Below are 18,716 nucleotides of genomic sequence, written 5' to 3'. Positions count from 1 at the left end.
CGTTTAGCTGCATTGAAGCACAGAATATAAGAAAATTTTTATTTAGACAATGCGGGTCACCATAGACGTTGGGTCACCATTGTGCACAAAAATGCATCCCTAATTCAGCAAATAATTTAACTAATTATATAATCAAGATCTGAGGCTGGAATGAAAACCTGCATACACACGGCCCTCCATGGCAACGAGTTTGACACCACTGTTCTAAAGCAATGCTATCCAAAGTTTCCTAAATTATTTAAAGTAACTTGGCCCTGAGCTTTTTCATCTTACCATCTGAAGAGAATGTGGTCATATAAACTTTATGTCTAGGAATTTTCCACTGCAGCAGAGGATCAATAAATTATAGTTGTAGATGATTCTAGTTAAATAACATCTAGAAATACCAGGATCCAAGTGATGACTGAGGAGGAAATGAATATTGGATCTAAAGTTTCTTGACTGCGGGAAGTTCAGCAAGTAGAATTACCTTTTAGAAATACAGTTAAATGGTAGAATCATCATTAAGAAGAGAAGAAAACAGTCTCCACAGGCAAATCAAAATCAATTCTATTTGACAGAGTAGAGATAACAGAGTAGAAATGTGAAAGAAACACACAGAGAGCCTAAAAGCTTCATTACTAAAATGGCTCTCGCTTCATGTACTCAGTTTTTTTTTTTTAAACAAAATGGCTTGTCATAATAATAATAATCCATCCATCCATCCATTATCTATACCCACTTATCCTGAGCAGGGTCGCAGGGGTGCTGGAGCCTATCCCAGCATTTATTTGGTGAGAGGCAGGAATACACCCTGGACAGGCCGCCAATCTATCGCAGGGCACACGCACCATTCACTCACACAGTCTTACCTATGGGCAATTTAGGGTCACCAATTAGCCCATAGGTAAGAGAACATGCAAACTCCACACAGAAAGGCCCCAAGCCGAGATTCAAACCCACAACCTACTTGCTGTGAAGCGCCAGTACTACCCACTGCACCACCGTGCCACCCATTTCTCAATCACTACATCATAAATAACATCTGTTCAGTTTAGATATTCCCATCAATGCCAATTTGAAGATACACAGAATCATTTTTGCTCATCCTTATATGTAGAAATAATGAGCAAATATGATACTGTGCCAGCAATTAGGACTTCTTAAAAATGTTGACGAACACCATTTTGGTTTCCTATGCAAATCTAGCTCACTTTCAACCTAATAATAACCATAATAATATTGAATAATATTACAGCCTCAAAAATGGCATTAAATAAAAATAAAAATAAAAAAAATATTTAAATTAAAATTTGCATCTCATTATTTCATGGACAGCTAATATGACTACAAGGTAGGCTACAGAACTCTGGGCTAGTTTATACTCTTAACCCAAAAACTTGTGCGATCACAAGCCCCCAGCTAGGAGTTTCAAATGTACACTTCTGGGAAAAGGAACCGTTGACAGAATTTTGCCCAATCCAAGAGAATCTGACAACCTGTAGATATTACTACAATATGTAGCCCTATTTCATTGCCATTGATGCTGCATATTGTAAAAATAACTTGACTGCATAATGATGTTGTAGCATTCGGTCCACCGGAGAAGCAGATTGGTCTCCGCTGAGCCGGCTGGTGGAGAGAGCACGCACACCTGGGTTGCATTAGCTAATCAGCCCAGGTGCTTACAGGGGTGCTGCTCTCCACAGTTCAGGGCCGAGACTGGGAGCTCACACCGAGAGTGCGGTTATGATTTTAGTTTAATTTAATTCTGGAAACCAGCTGATAAGCAGGCCAGCTTCGGGCAGCGCACAGGAAAGTGGCGACATTTTACTTTCTTTTGTCTTTGTTATTTTATCTTGTTATTTTAGTTTATTGTTTTTGCCTGGAACTCGTCAGGGGGAAGGGTGAAGAGGGTCACCCTCTTGATTTTGTGTTTGTGTGGTTGTGCTCTCTCTCTCTCTCTCTCTCTCTCCATGTGGCATTTTGGTGCCGAAACCCGGGAGGGAGCTCTCTCGGCATAAGCCGAATTTGGCTTTGGCTGCAGGTGTGTAGCATTCGGTCCGCCGGAGAAGCAGATTGCTGTTGGCAGATGTGTGACAGATGTTTTTGGTTTAAGCTGTATCGTTATTTCATTTATTTATTGTCAGACATAACGCTTATTAACCCATTACCAATAGCTAATGTATATTATTCAAGTAATAACACGGACAACAGATGGAAATTAGCGATCTGGCTAAATCTGGCACATTTGCATCACAGAATAGTGATGTTGATAAATGTGTATTGTCCCTGTCAAATAAATAAATAAACATGAGGATCCATTTTCTCTTTTTTGCTTTCTATTTTCTCCCTTATTTTGCTTTAATTTGTAGAGTCTTGGCATGAAAGTGAAGTTTAACATTAAGGGCTGGTTTCACGGACACACATTAAGCCTAGTTCTAGGCATAATCTGTGTCTGTGAAACTGGCCCCAAGAGTTTTAAACTTAGCCAGATACAAAAAGTTGAAATGCCATGCACAGTGCCTCAGGAAGGTTGTCCTCTGCATTGCCATGCCAGCATATACACAGCTTACTTCAGCTAACGAATTGCATTGCATTCAATGAATGTCTGAAAAAAAAGTGGTGTGGTAGAACTGCAGCTCACTTGTGAGAGAAGCAAATAAAGCATGGTTTTGTGGAGTCTCTCCAGAAAGGGTATTATGCATAGCATTCACTCTTAGTGGTTGCATAATAACTAATTTTTGGTTAAATTTAATGTGTATGGTTCTGATTTTCATACATATTAATATCCTCATGTATCCTGTAATATGCACTGCACTTCAAAAATATGTTTCTCAAAGTAAAAAAAAGCTAAGTTACAAACCTATCTAAATAAAATCTAAAACATATCCTGAAATTCCCCCTGGGAAAAATAGTTTTTCTGTTTCACTGTTTGATTCTAGAACACTCTATACAGCTGTAGAAAAATTATTCCCAAAGTTTGCACATTATTGATATCAAAACTTGTTACAACTGCATTTTCACAAATATAATTTCAAACTAACTAAAAAATATTCCATATTCTGAACAAATCCTACACATTTACCTACATTTGTTCAGGGAACATGTGTCCATGTTTCTTCATCTTGCTATCTCAAGGGAATGTACTCTTTATGTGCGTGATCAATATGCACTGTCTTGGCTGAACAAATCCTCTCAAATCCTCAAAGCATTTACAATACTTTTGTGTTACGTGAAAAGAAAAACAACAATGTATAGCATATTCACCTAAGATCAGTGCCGATTTCGCATTGTAAGGATATAAGGAATAACAATTGCAGATCATGAAGCTCCATACAGGAATAAAAGTGTTGACATCTTTTTAGTAAATGTTATTCTTAAAGACTGATCCTGGAGGCACAGATGTTCTATTAATGATTAATACCATAGAAGTTCTCATATAAGCATTCAGTATGTGTTCAACTTAGTATTCTATGTAATGTTTTAGCACTTCCACGGTTGTAATAATAAGTAGCAATTGACAGCATAAGAAGGATTTACATAGGATTTACACATGCGGGAGCGGGCTTTTATCAAGCAAACAATGAAAATAAATGCATTTAGGCTTTTGGATTTGTCCCTTTAGGAGACAGAGCTTTTGAATAATCTGAATAAAAGATTAGAATATGAAGAAACAACTTACTTGAACGAATATAGGAAAACATGGGTATCATTTCTTGGAATATGGCTTGTTTAGTTTTTAAAAAATATTGTATAGTTGCAACTTCGATCCGAACTTCAACCGATCTTCCAGTGGAGGTCAGAACAGCAGAGTGTCTGAGCACCTTCAAACGGAAACTCAAGACGCACCTCTTCTCTGTATACCTCTCTCCTCTTCCCTAAACCCTCTCCCATAACTATTAAAAAAAAAAAAAAAAAAAAAAATTTTTTGGTTCAGACTATCTTGTTTCTCCTTACTGTATGCTACTATAGTAAAGGCTTTTTATCTACATTTTATTCAATGGACTTAAGTGGACTTGATCCTGAGTTTGGTTACACTGTTGTAAGTCGCTCTGGATAAGAGCGTCAGCTAAATGCCTATAATGTAATGTAATGTAATGTAATGCAACTTGGCATCATTTTGGTTATTATAAATGCAGATTTAGCAAATGTTTTTACAGACTTGTAGAGAGTACATGAATTGTGGACACTGAGCACTGAAATGAGAGTAGTATGGCTTTTTGCACTGAAAATATTTTTGTTGAGAAATGTTTTTTTTTTTTTTTTACCCTGCATGACACAGCGAATTGAAATCCTATCAAATCCATCAAGCCACCCATTAGTATAAATCAAAGGAGGCTATATTCATATTTTTAACATAGCCTCCATTGCCAGACTACATTTAGAGTAGTGTTCAATTCTGGGCCCATCACTATAAGGAAGATGTAGAAAAAGTACAGTGAAGGATCATTAAAATGAGACAAAGAGGGATCTGATTTTTCTATATTTTAAATGCATTAACAGAGTGGACAACTTGAATATATTTTAGATTGTGCTCTGTCAGCAGAAAAGGAGTCATAATAGTATGACGAGTCAATACACAACACTCCCAGTTAGTCTTTCAACCGAAAGAAACCTGCAGAAATGTGAATTCCAATGATACAAATATTTTATTGCACTCAGATCAGTTTGGGAGAGATTAATTATTGGCACCTCTTAAAATAAATAATTTTATAAAATTTAACCCAATAAATTACATAGTTTATACACCAGCAGTGATTAAATGGTTTCACCGGCAGAGGATCCTGGTGTTGGAAGTGCCAAGGGGTGCCCTAAAAAAGAGTTAGTAGACACACATCTCCCATGAAAGTACCTATGAACACAAGCATTGATTAAAAAGAAATTAAAAAGAACAATGCCACGTTTACAAACCAGCTAGCCATATCTAGTGCCATACTAGATTCATAAAACACAGTTGAGGACAAAAGTTTACTTACACCTAGACTAAAGACATTCAAACTCAATTTTTCAAAACGCCAAACTATACATTTCCTGCATACATACAAAAGTTGTGTAAGTCACTCTGGATAAGAGTGTCTGTAAAATGCCTGTAAAAAAAAAAAAAAAAATTCCAGTGTAAATTCAATTAGGGTATCTACTTCATTTCCATAAGAGGTCATTTCAAAATAATAGCTAAGAGACGTATTTATTTAAGCTTTTATGTACTATATCAGATTTTCAGTGGGTCAAAAGTTTACATACACTTTGTTAGTATTTGGTGTCATTGCCTTTTAATTGCATAACTTGAATCAAATGCTTGGGGTAGCCTTCCACAAGCTTTTCTCAATACTTTGACAGAATGTTTGCCCATTCCTTCTGACAGAACTGGTGTAACTCAATCAGGTTTGTGGGCCTTTGTGATAGCCACTCCAATACTTTCACTTTGTTGTCTTTAAGCCATTTTGTTACAACTTTGGAGGCATGCTTAGGATCATTGTCCTGCTGAACGTTTTAACCAAATTTTAACTTTCGAGCTGATGTCTTGAGGTGTTGCTTCAGTATTTCTAGATAATCCTCCCTCCTCATGATGGCATCTATTTTCTGAAGTGTACCAGTCCCTTTTTTAGCAAAACACCCCCACAACATGATGCTGCCACCCCCATGCTTCACAGTTAGGATGGTGTTCTTCGGATTAAAAGCTTCACCCTTTTTCCTCCATACATAGCGCTGATCATTATTGCCAAACAGTTAAATTTTTGTTTCATCTGACCAAAGAACACTCCTCCAAAAGGCTAGTTCTTCGTCTTTGGCTTTTTTATGCTTGTCTTGGAGTAGGGGCTTCTGCCTTGCACGACAGCCTTTCAGGCCAAGGCAATGTAGGATTCTTTTAATGGTGTACGTAGATACTTTGCTACCTGATGCCCTCAACTCCTTCACCAGTTCCTTTGTTGTTGTTTTGGGGTTCAGTTGAATCTTTTCTGACCGAAGTTTGTTCAGCCCTGGGAGTTAATTGAATGATGCAATGTCTGTGTGGTCCCACAATTTTTATATTTTCATACAACTGTTTGTACAGATGCTCGTGGTGCCTTCAGTTGTTTGGTAATTGCTCCTAAGGAGGAACCGGACTTGTGGAGGTCCACAATTTTTTTTATGAGGTCTTGGCTGAGTTGCTTAGATTTTGCTACAGGTGCCAATTAACTCCTAATTAACTCCTAATTATGACAATTGGCCAGTTAGAAGCTTCTAAAAAGTCAATTTCTGGAATCTTCCAGACTGTTTAAAGAGACAGTCAACTTGGTGTATATAAACTTTTGATCCACTGGTATTCTGATATAGTGAATTAAAACTGAAATAAATCTGCCTCTAATTGATTGTTTTAAAATGACCTCTGATGTGAACAAAGTAGATACCCTAATTGACTTGCCAAAAGAAATGTATGGTAACATGAAATGTGCAGAGTTGTGAAAAACTGACTCATGTTCTGTGGTTTGTCTGTGTTTCCCTTTTTGGGCCGCCAGGTGGCAGCACTTCAGTTTTTAGTTCTGTCCTTTTACCCCGTTTAATTGTATTATTGTTTTCAATTATTCTATTATTGTTTTTGGGTTGTCTCGTTTTCCCTTCCCTCTCTGTGGCCTGATTGTTCATTGTGCCCTCCTGTGTCTCGTCAGTGTCGTGTCTATTTAAGTTCCCTTCTCCCTGACTCAGGTGCTGGATCCTTGTTTGTTTGTGTGTGCCTCTGATTGTGTTTCTGCCCCGTGTGTTTCCTCCTGAGAGTAGCTTCCTGTGTCCTTGCCCACGTTCTGTTTTTACATGCTTCTGGATTTTTTGGATTTTCTTTGTTTCCTGAGTTTTGAAAATTTACTTTGTGTTTTCTAAGAGTTGCCCTGTGAGGCCTTTTGTTCCCTTTTGTTCTGGATTTGTTTGTTCTGTTTCTTAAGTAAAGTCTTTGTTCCTTACCGTTTTGAGTTTTGAGTTTTCCCCTCACTCTGCGTTTGGGTCCTAACCCCCCACACACCTGACAGAAGGATCCAGCCAGTACTGGACCCAGCAGAGTTTTTATTTTTTTTATTTTTTTATTTTATTTATTTATTTATTTATTTATTTTCTCTTCTTTTGAGGGGTCTCGGCTGGTAATTTTTCCAGGGCCCGGCCTGCGGGGGTCCCACCTGGCTGCCCAGCCAGGTTCTCTACGGCTGGGGTCCGTGTTCCTGTCCCCTGCCCAGCCCAGACTGCTGGGGTGTCTGCCTGCTCCACTCGGTCCGCCGTCCCGCAGGAGCTGCCTGCCCGGTCCGCCGTCCCGCAGGAGCTGCCTGCCCGGCCCGCCGTCCCGCAGGGCCCTCCGCCTGCTCTGCCCCGAGCCCCGGAGAGGCCTCCTGCGCCGTCCAGTGCCCAGGAGAGGCCGCCTGCTCCGTCTGTTGTCCCGCAGGGGACTCCACGGCCTGCACTGGCCGCTGTCCCGCCGGCGAAGCCACTTGCCTTGCCAAGTGTCCATGCCTTGCTCAATGTCCAGGTCTTGTCAAGTGTTCTTGCCTTGCCCAATGTTTGTACTTCGCCCAATGTTCATGCTTCGCCCAGTGTTCCTGCTCCCCCTAGTGTTCATGCTTCGCCCAGTGTTTCTACTCCCCCTAGTGTTCTTGCACCCCCTAGTGTTCCCGAGTCCCTCAGTGTCCGCGCTCCCCCCAGGGTTCTCGCTCCCCCTAGTGTCTGTGCTCCCCCTAGTGTTCCCGCGCCCCCTAGTGTTCTCCCTCCGCCTAGTGTTCCCAAGCCATTGCTGCCACCACCCAGTTCCCAGAGACCTCACCCCATCCTTGTTCCCAATCGTGTGTCTCTGTTCACCTGCCCCCGTGTCTATTTGTCTGCCCGCTTGCCTGTCTACCTGTTTGCCCGCGTGTTTGACGGCCAGCATGTTGGCCTGTTTATCTGCCCCCCAGGCCGTCGGCCCATCAGCCAATCTGTTCTCCCGCCTGTCTGTCGCTGTGTCAGTCTGCGTGTTTTTTGTCCTGTCTGCCTGTTTGTCAGTTTGTCAGTCTTTGAGTTCACCCCTCTCCTTCCCTGTCTGTCCCTTAGTGTGTCTGTCGGTCTTGCCGTGTGCCTCCCCGCCTGCTTGTCCCTTTGTCTGTCCTTGTAGGTCTCCCGGTGTTCTTGTGTCTGTCAGTCCGTTTCTTTATCAGTCTCAGTTCACCCCAGTGTCGTCCCAGTCCAGTCCGGTGTTTCTGTCTCGTCCCAGTCCAGTCCGGTGTTTCTGTCTCGTCCCAGTCCAGTCCGGTGTGTCTGCCTCGTGTCTAAGTCCAGTCCAGTGTTCTGTCTCGTCTCGTTCCAGTCCAGTTCCATGTAGAGTTGTGAGTCCGCTCCGTGTCTGTGTTCGTCCAGTCCGACATTGTGTTGAGTCCATTCCCTGTCTGTTAGTCCGTTCAGTGTTTTAGTCCAGTCCAGTGTCTGTTGCGTTCAGGCTCTGTGTTCAGTTTGGTGTCTGAGTCCGTTTCAGTGTGTGTCTTGAGTTCAGTATGTGTTGAGGCCAGTTTGGTGTTGTGTTTGAGTCTCGTTCCCCGTCTGAGTCCAGTCCCGAGTCCTGTCTCCAGTGTGTTCCAGTCCTGAGTCCTGTTCCTCGTTCTGAGTCCTGTCTCTTGTCTGCTCCATTCCCGAGTTCCTTCCTGTCTCCAGCTCCCACCCTCTGTTTCACTCCCTCCCCAGGTCGGCCTTCTGGGATGTCAGGAGCCGTCCCTTGGGGGGCGGTGGGGTACTGTCATGTTCTGTGGTTTGTTTCCCTTTTTGGGCCACCAGGTGGCGGCACTTCAGTTTTTAGTTCTGTCCTTTTACCCCGTTTAATTGTTTTCAATTATTCTATTGTTTTTGGGTTGTCTCTTTCCCTTCCCTCTCTGTGGCCTGATTGTTCATTGTGCCCTCCTGTGTCTCGTCAGTGTCGTGTCTATTTAAGTTCCCTTCTCCCTGACTCAGGTGCTGGATCCTTGTTTGTTTGTGTGTGCCTCTGATTGTGTTTCTGCCCCGTGTGTTTCCTCCTGAGAGTAGCTTCCTGTGTCCTTGCCCACGTTCTGTTTTTACGTGCTTCTGGATTTTTTGGATTTTCTTTGTTTCCTGAGTTTTGAAAATTTATTGTGTTCTAAGAGTTGCCCTGCGATGCCTTAAAACTACATAGCTTTATATACCTTTATATATGCAAAACAACAAAACAAACAAAATCATAATATAGTTTTTATGATGTGGAATTGGACCGGATAGTGGGCAGACCAGAGTAGGTCCTGCAAAAGACTACTCCCCTAATCTAAAAAGAGTAGATATTCCTTTTCTGGAGAAAAAAAAAAAAAAAACTGTTGAGACGTCTGCAGCATTCCAACTCTTACCCAAGACTTATCGAAAAAAGGAGCATAGAAAAAAAAAAAGTATTATAATAAATACTGCCTGACCTCTGTAACACAACATAAAAGGCTAAAGAAAAATAAAAAAGCTAGAACTTGAAACAGGATCCGTAGATAAGTCCAGGAATTCTTCATTGACCCCTGAACGGACTCCTTCAACAGCTGAACGTACAGGCAAAAAACAGGCCTCCAATAAGAAAAGGAGGGGGAGCAGAATCGGAAAGGTAAGGTCCCACTGGGTTCCCTGTTAAGGGGCTATAATTAACCCTCTGGGGTCGAGAGTTCCGCCGGCGGAGCTCGACTAGATGAAATTTACTTTCGTTTCTATTTGGATGATTAACTTCACGTGCTGTTATCATACAGACGCAACAAAAACATTGACAGAAACCTTAGAATCGCGACTTTCCAATGCGCCCATTGGCAAATAATATGAATTGTTTTAAAAGTTTTAAATTTGATGAATTAGACCATGTATGCTTCGTTAAACTTTACTCATTACTATGTGAATTTCGCTCAGGAGGAAGTCCGCCCAAATCACATTCACATGTTAACAACACTATAATTACTCTCCATAGAAGGAGACTAAAGGAGGGGCAATGCGAGATCCATGTGAGAAATGCCAAGTCTGCGAAAGCGGGATAGAATGTCAAAGTGTCGCCTAATTCACTTCTTTTGAGGTGAACATTTCGTTTAATTTTGGAAAATGGTCCGTCCGGAAGCCGACACTGAAGAGCGGTGTCATTTCGAACAGCGAACTGATCCAGCTGAGGATCAACTTCATGCGTAAGTATATTTCTTATGATCATATTGGTAAATATGTGTACTGTATTGCAACGTATCTGTGTGTTTGTAGGAATATCCAGCAATATGCGCGTTTGTAAATTCCCACACTACGAACGATTCAAACTATTGCATCTCAAAATTATAGGCTAGGCTCTCTGCGTCTGGTTGTGTTAGAAGTATCAGGCAGACTGTATGTTTTTCGATCATATTGGTAATAAATAGCCCGTGGCGTGGCTAGGATTCTAAAACTGATGTCCTCGCACAATCGATATTAGCATACTGTAAGTAAATTTGGGAAATAGCAATATGATAACCACTTAGCTAAACAGACCTAGCCTACTTCAGATTGAGGCATTGTTATTGATGAGTTGCGTGTAGTTGAGCTGGAATATCAATGTTTATTTAGTTGAGCTAATGTTGTTTAGTTGATAGCTTGCATTATTTGTAAATGTGTGCTGTATTACATTCTCTGTGTGTTTGTAGGAATATTCACTAATATGCGCGCTTTTAAATTCCCACACTACGAACGATTCTAACCATTGCTTCTCAAAATTATAGGCTACCTCTCTGCGTTTGGTTGTGTTTGTTTGGTTCTTTGTTTGAATATGATGTAACCATGTCACATTTCCTATGTTTTGTTTTCATTAGTTAGTGGTTTGCCCCTTTTTTGTAAAGCACATTTAATTTTCACCTGTTGAAGGAAATGTGCTATATAAATAAAGTTTGATTTGATGTCACATTTCCTAACAATTTTGTTTTTATCATATTTACAGAGATGCTGATCAGGAAACACGGCCTAGTTCACCACTAGCTAAGAGGCCATGCAAGCGTTGCAAGAGTACACCAGTCTCATCTCATCTTCCATGCGTATAGTTTGCTTCAATAAATGTTCTGAAAATCAAAAGATGTCTTTGTTTCTGTGTTCTAAATGGCTCACTAAGTCTTTGTCTTAATGGTGGGGAGGCATGCGGCCAGGTGTGAATAGCCTACTTAGCTGGCAGGTCGTCCTACCCAATGCATATTCATTAGAAAGGCCATTTGCCCTCCCATTCTCACCTCGTGTTGAAAAATAGTAGTCACAACACTAACTTTTAGCAATGTATTTTATATTTCTCATTGGATTTGCTAAAATATTTTGCCATCTTTTGATACCCAAGACCTTGACGAACACATTTCAGTGACCAAAAGTCTTATTCACAATTGTTTAGTGTGTTTTATTACAACATTCCTGTGCATGTTCAAAACTACTGTTTACAGTTTGTGTATTTTAGAGCAGTTTACAATCCACACATGATTATGACCTACTTACTGCTGCCATATTATTGTAGCTGAGTTTGTGCTGAAAACAAAGATATGAAACACTTTGGAATCACTGTATATAAAGTTGATGAAATTTACACAAATGTCAGAGCATCGCACAATCACGAGTGTGCCTCATTTTACCCTTAGACCCCAGAGGGTTAACAATAGACTTAGCTGGATTCAGAGTTGCCACATCCTAAGCTGTGACTAAATCCTACTTGTCCGACAAAAGTTATTTGCCATCTTTGATAGTGTGTGATGTTCTATGAATTTCAAGCTGGTGCTAATTGAAATCAATTCCTGAGAGGGATTTGTCATTAACCTTCTGGTGTCAATGCAATGACTTATAAGGACATTAACTTGGCTTTATGGTGTAAGGCCTGACTACCAGCTGGGCTGCATTTCAGCAGCATTAAAAACACAAACAGAAGGTAGGCAATGCATTTAATGTCAATGAATCTGAACACGCCAAAACATCATTCCACTATTAGAGAAAATGTGGTGATTCTCTGGTTTCGTCAGACCAGCCAAACTCATTTGTTTTTGACATAGTATTTGATTGAGAACTATTGATTGGAAACCATCTTAATCTAAAACTTGGCTAGAATGGCAAGATGCAAAGGTTCAGAAACCCCTCTTGTACTTGTATTGGAAATGTAAAATAGTTGGAGTGCACATGAATCATTTTGGAATTCAGTGAGCTCTTAATTCTGAGCACACAAGAAGTTGCACTTTCACCATATATACAAATAGATATCCACCATGCACTCAAAAATAGGCTAAACTTTTCAGATTGGTTTCAGCCTTATGCAGTACAATATTATGCCCTTTCCTTTATTTGGATACATAGCTGTCATTTACCTAATTGAAGTTAATAACTAATTGTGAATGATTTGCACACAGTTGTTTCACATTATTATTATTATTACTATTATTATTATGAGAAAATAAAAACGAATTGTGCATAAACATTTACAGAAATATATCTTGTTTACATTTGCACCATGCAGAGGTTGTGTTAACTTCTTCTCACTAAGAAAATCAACACAACATGCAATTTGAACAGGGGGGTATACTATGAAGACATTGTAGGGTTAGCGAGCTAATTTAAGGTTTAACCCTGGCTTTTCTGTTTCACTGCACTCAATTTTAATTGGGGTATATTGCCATGGCAACTCATGCTGCACAGCTAATGGACTGAAACATATACAAGTATCGACCTTTGACCTATTAACCCTTTTTGAAAAATGGCATTTCCATTCCAGGTGGATCCCATAGAGGGAGGTGCAGATAGTGAGGTGGTCTCTTCGCAGGACAAGATTGTTTAGAGACCAATAAATTCTGCTGGCTTTCCGTAAGGAAGCTATACAAAAGAGAGATTGTTAATGGAAGGAATACAGTTGCCTGCATATACAAGCTTCCTCAACACTATGAGTTCAAATCCACATATCCCTTAATTATGGGACAGTGATAGGCCTGATTCCCTTAATTTTTGAGTTTATGAATAAACTTTGATGTGATTGCTTCAGGCATAATTTTAAATGTCTGTGTCAAGTTTAAAGTTTAGCATTAGAACGTGCAGTCGTCAGATTAGAAATAAACTGTTAGTGAGTATTGATTCTTTCATTGAGTGGTAGGGCAAATAGGGTATTGACCTCCCTGACTTGTTGGCGGCAACAGTGTTGCTTTTAGCTATTATAATTGCTTTATGTGCTTTGTATTTGCCCAGTATAAGTCTCTGCTCCTCAAATATGCCGTGTGAGTAGCCTACAGTCCATGTTGTACCACTATAGACTCATTATTGCAAACACAGCCCCTTTTATGGGAACGTGCACAGAACCTGGTTAACAAAGCCTGCGTTTAATTAGCACGTTGATGGCCACCGCTATAATACCAGTTTTTTCTTTCTTTTTCTTTTTTCACTGGCCCACTCCCCCCCTCTCTGGGGGCCAATTAATTATAAATGAAATCGATTTACAGAGACAGGTGTATAGTTTGTCACCCGGTGCTGTGCCCCCTATCCCCCCTTTCCATAATACCCTTCCACCCTGACCCACCCTCCCCCCTTCCTATCAAGCCCCCTACAGACAGACAGAAATAAAGAGACCAACAAATAGACAAGTCACAGAACAGAACAAGCAGTCAGTCAGACACACTGTCTAGTCAAACAAACCGTGACAGGTATAGTCTAGTAAAAGAGCTGCATAAATGAAATCAAAAGGTTATCTGGTTTCAGATGATATAGCTCCCATGATGATTGGAAAAGTATTAGTATTTCCATATATTTGGGTAATAATAATAATAATAATAATAATAATAATAATAACACATAAATATAAAATATAATAAAGTAAACACGAACGATGTAACATACATATAAGTGAAGTTAAAGTAGTTGCATGTTACGTGATGTTTTGTTTATAACTGTGTATGCATAATACCTGTTGTGCCAGTGTGAAGTGTAGTTGCCTATATGTTTTTGCGTGTATGTGACAAAGAGACAGAGCGAAGGTGTGTTTTTGTGTGGTGAATTATAGCATTAATTCAGTGGCAGATTTAAGTATGTGTGGGGGGCCAGATTTTGTTATAGTAGTTAGTATAGTAGTTGCTTTGATTTTTCAGGGAGAATGCAAATTTTTCCAATGAGATGTGGCTTGTGAGGAGGTTTAGCCAGTGCGTAATGATGACTTAACTCTGCTTTTCCAACTGAGTAGTTTTGTTTTCTTGGTGATATTTCCAAGAAAACATGGTTGGGTCTACTGTAATTAGGCAGTAAAAGTTTCTTGGAGTGATGTCTTTTTGTTTCTGTATGTGATGATTTATTGATCAGAAATTCAGGGTTAAACCAGATTGGAGCGTATTCGTAGGGTGCCATAGTGCACTTTGTGGATTTATTGAATTTTCACCAAGCTGTCAGAGTTGTGGGTATTGTATGTTTTTAAAGCAGCTCAAGTTTTGGCTTAGGAATGGTGCAGTGGTTTAGGGTTTTATTTGACGCATGTGCCTCTTATTTGACGCATGTGCCTCTACGGCAGAACCTCTGCAAGGTTCTACTGGTCAGAGGGAAATACTTTCTGGGTTCAGACATTTGGGGGCACAAAAGTGTAATTTTTCCTAATAAGGACAGCTTCCATCATTCGTCATTGAGAAATTGTAGTTGACGTCACCCCGAAGTGAAACTAACATGGATGACATTATACAAGAAAAAACTCCCAAGTCATAAAATAAAAACACAATCATGGCAAAACAGTATAACAATGAATCCTGCTTGTGCCTTTGTGTGCATATCACACTGGATTAACCTTTGTACATGAGACACCAACTTGTTCCCCATGACATTGGCTTTCCAACAATACAAAACATGATTACACTGTACTATGGTGAACCTAAATTTTACATAATGCTTATCCAATCAGATGTTTTGCAACTGAACAATTTCTTTATCGCACTTTCTGACTTCCTGTCTGTTTTCTTTTGGAGTCTGATAAGAGGCAGACTTCAGTAAACTGCCATACAAAAGGGTTGCTATAGCTTTCAAATGGCACTAAGTTGTATGGGTACTGATTTTACAATGAGTGCTGATGCAAAAGTGAGGGTGTTGTTCTATTGATTGACAAGCCTGGTGTTAAAAAATACTGTAAGATTTACTGTAAGATATTGAGACAAGGCACTGCACAGTCTTTTTCAGAGAGTGCAACAGAAAATGAAGTAGGAAGCTAGGATGTAAAAAACACAATCAAGTAATCACCACAAAACTAAAGAAGAAAAACAGCCCTCTTCTCCAAGACTCAAACTCAGCTAAAAAACATTTCCCTCAGCAGTCATAAATACCTCACCCAGCAGTAATAGAAGATTCTGGCCATCATTCAGTGATGCTGAATAAAGGTAGTGAAGGGGGATAAGGCTCATCTATGGGAAGTGCTGGCTTTTCAAAGCTATGATAAAACTGGTGTTAAAAAAGTGAGCACTATATTGTTATTAATATATTTGTTGTTTTAGCCTTTTTAATGAGGCCAAACATGAATCAGTTAGGTGATTCAGCTTACCTATTGAATTGAGCAATTTCCTGCTCTTAACAATAGAGGTGAGGTGTGTAAATAATACATTTTGAAACAAAGAATATAACTACCATATGACAAGGCCAGTCATACAACATGGACATCTGCTGTGCTCTAGCTGCAGGCCAAAATGTATATTCCAACCTGGCAGGCCTCAACAAGCATCACCTACATGGAAATTAAGAGTTTAAAATGATTACTTCAATAGAATGTCACAAATTGGGCATTCAAACTTTAAATCCAAAAGACAGTAATGACAGCTGTGGTAAGGAGCCTTTAAATAGCTTTGTGTTCTGGTGTTTCGTCAGAGAGGTAACTTTCCAGGGGAGTAAACATGATAAGATCATGGATTTATTCATATGAATAAGTACCCCAGTGTGTCTTTTATTTACCTAAAGAATTCCCTTTGGTATTTTGGGAAGATCAGGCAACAGCCTTAAGATCAGGTCAGTCAATGAGGACACGTAGTTAAAATATCATTGTGAGGGGGCAGCGTGGTTGTGGTGCTAGCTGCAGGCGGAGAGATGGGGGTGTGGTTTACCAGTCCCTACACAGAGGCAAATACCGCCTGCCGGACCCTCGTTGGTAGCGGAAGCAGTATCCGCCGCTACGCCTTCTGACCCTGTAATCCATTCCGTCTTGTTTCCACAGGCTTCCCGGTCTCAGCTGCTACAGTGCCAGACCCCCAGAGGCCTCCTCAGATATCTGGGCAGGAGTGCTGGTGATGTGGGCGATCTGGCCACATCCAATGGGACTGCCCAATGATGGAGGTTGGAGAAGTGGTTCAGCTCGCTGGCACTCTCCCCTGATCAGGAGGGGACATATCGGATTCTGGTAAGGATACAAGGGGGTACACACTAAGCTTTGTTGGATTCTGGGTGCAGACAAACCATGATGCATCAAAGTCTGGTTCGACCCGAGGTATTGGTGGAAGCGTCATGAGTTTTGATAAAGTGTGTGCATGGGGATATCTATTATTACCCCATGGTATCAGTGGAAATTTGTTACAAGGAAAAAAAAAACATAGTGTAAAGGCTGCGGTTAGTTCCCGCCTGTCGCTTTCCCCTTCATTAGGGATTGATTGGCAGGGCTTTTTAAAAGTTATGCATGGTTATGTGGGAATGCGATCACGATAGACAGGTAAATGTGAGCAGTGTGACGTGTTCAATGGTGACGGGAGGTTGCACGACACTGACGAAGGAGGGACAGGGCCAGGAGGAACTCTCGCAAGTTCTTACCAGACCTCCGCCATACAAGACTTACCGCTCGAGCAGTCTTAGGATGATACTCTATGCTTTACCTTCGATCAAGTGATGATAATTGATAGTCACCAGGTGCACGCTGACGCCACACTAGCTCACCCTTATTTTACTATAATTAACCAGAGACTATATTCAGTGAGTTGTGACACTCAAACAGGAGAAGAAACAACCCAGTTGTTAGTCCCGAAAAGCTGTCGGGAAATGCTTTTCCAGGCGGCTGATCACCTCAGGATGAATAAAACACTGAACAGGCTCATGACCCGATTTTATTGGTTGAGCATTTGGGCTAAGGTGAAGCTGTGGTGTGCAGCTTGTCCCGAATGTCAGCTAATTAACCCAGCAGCCATTTCAAAAGCACCTTTGCAACCGTTGCCATTAATAAAGATCCCGTTTGAATGTGTGTGTATGGATCTCATTGGGCCATTGGACCGAAGTACATGAGGGTATCGCTTTGTGTTGGTGTTGGTGGACTATGCAACTCAATACCCCGAAGCAGTGCCATTGTGCAGCATATCGACCAAAAGTGTTGCATAAGCATTGTTTCAGATAATCTCCTGAGTTGGAATCCCTAAAGTAACTAAATCTAACTGATTAAGGGACTTCCTTTATGTCATGCACACTGTGCGAACTATATAAATTATTGGGAATTAAATCGATCCGGACAGCTGTGTACCATCCGCAAACGGTGGATCGATTTAATAAAACTTTAAAAACAATGATTCGTAAGTTTGTACATGAGGATAGCACAAATTGGGATGAGTGGTTGAACCCTTTATTATTTTCAGTGCGTGAGGTGCCCCAGGCCTCCACAGGATTTTCTCCCTTTGAGCTGCTTTTCGGTCACCAACCACGCAGTTTATTGGACCTGGTTAACACTAGAAGCGAATACTGAGATATTTCAGAGTTTAGGATTTTTTTCATTTAGTTACTAACAAGCTAGAGCATCCACATTCACTGACTTTTCCAAGATATTTGTTCTTTACATACCAGCGTTGCAGGAATGTCAAAGTCATTTTTGAAAAATGTTAAAAACACCTTATTTCACCTCTGTGTGTGTTATAATAGCATTGTTACATTTCGGCTGTCTGCAGACTCATGAGTCAATTCTTCTTCACCACACCAGGAGGCGCAAGGATTCACTTTACATAATGGTGGAAACGCTGTTGCATTTTTATTTATACAAGTATTTTATTTGTTGCATTATGTTAATAGAAATTTTTATGTTTATTTTAAAGAATAAATTATATCATTATATATATTCTCTTTAAAAATATTTTTATACTGCATTTGTTTTGTGAGCATTTGTTTATGCCTATGCCTTTCCTTTACGTTGTTATTATGCAACTGGAAATTTTTAAATAAGTTTAAATTAAAATAAAATTTGTTTATTAAAATAAAATTGATCTGTCTTCAAATACCTCAAATGTTGCAATTACATTCCCATGCTCGTGCACAATGACTGCATGCGTAGTCTACAACAACAATGCTGTATAGGATATAGAGTGTTACAGTGATTACATCTATTTTTAGGCCAACTCGGGAGTTAATATCAATCAATATCTCAACCATGCATTTAGAAATTGTTATGTGCTTTAAAATACTAAGTTGCTAACAAGTTGCTATATTGAAACTACAACGGTCGCCGCATGCAGGCGAGCTAGTATAAAAAGTGTGTTGCAGTGAAGACATCTTTTTGTAGGCCAACCCAGATGTTTCTTCCGCCATGGGTTCTCCTCTTAGGCTAGGCTTTGCAGTTGCTTAGAATAAATAGCATGCTATTATGTGTAACTTCATAGATTTTCTCTTTTTTTTTACATAGTATTAACATTTAGGGTACTTGAGAGAAAAATAAATGTCACTATTACATACAATCAAAAAAGATATCTCAAATGTGAAGTGTCTTGTGATGTGTTTCTGAGATGTATGCTATTATTTTGTTGAGACTAGATCAAACAGTAAATGGAAAAAAACTATAA

The sequence above is a fragment of the Anguilla anguilla genome, chromosome 5, assembly GCF_013347855.1.
Source record: "Anguilla anguilla isolate fAngAng1 chromosome 5, fAngAng1.pri, whole genome shotgun sequence".
NCBI classification, from domain to species: Eukaryota; Metazoa; Chordata; class Actinopteri; order Anguilliformes; family Anguillidae; genus Anguilla; species Anguilla anguilla.
The sequence above is the reverse complement of the archived record's forward strand: the minus strand, read 5'-3'. Positions refer to the sequence as shown.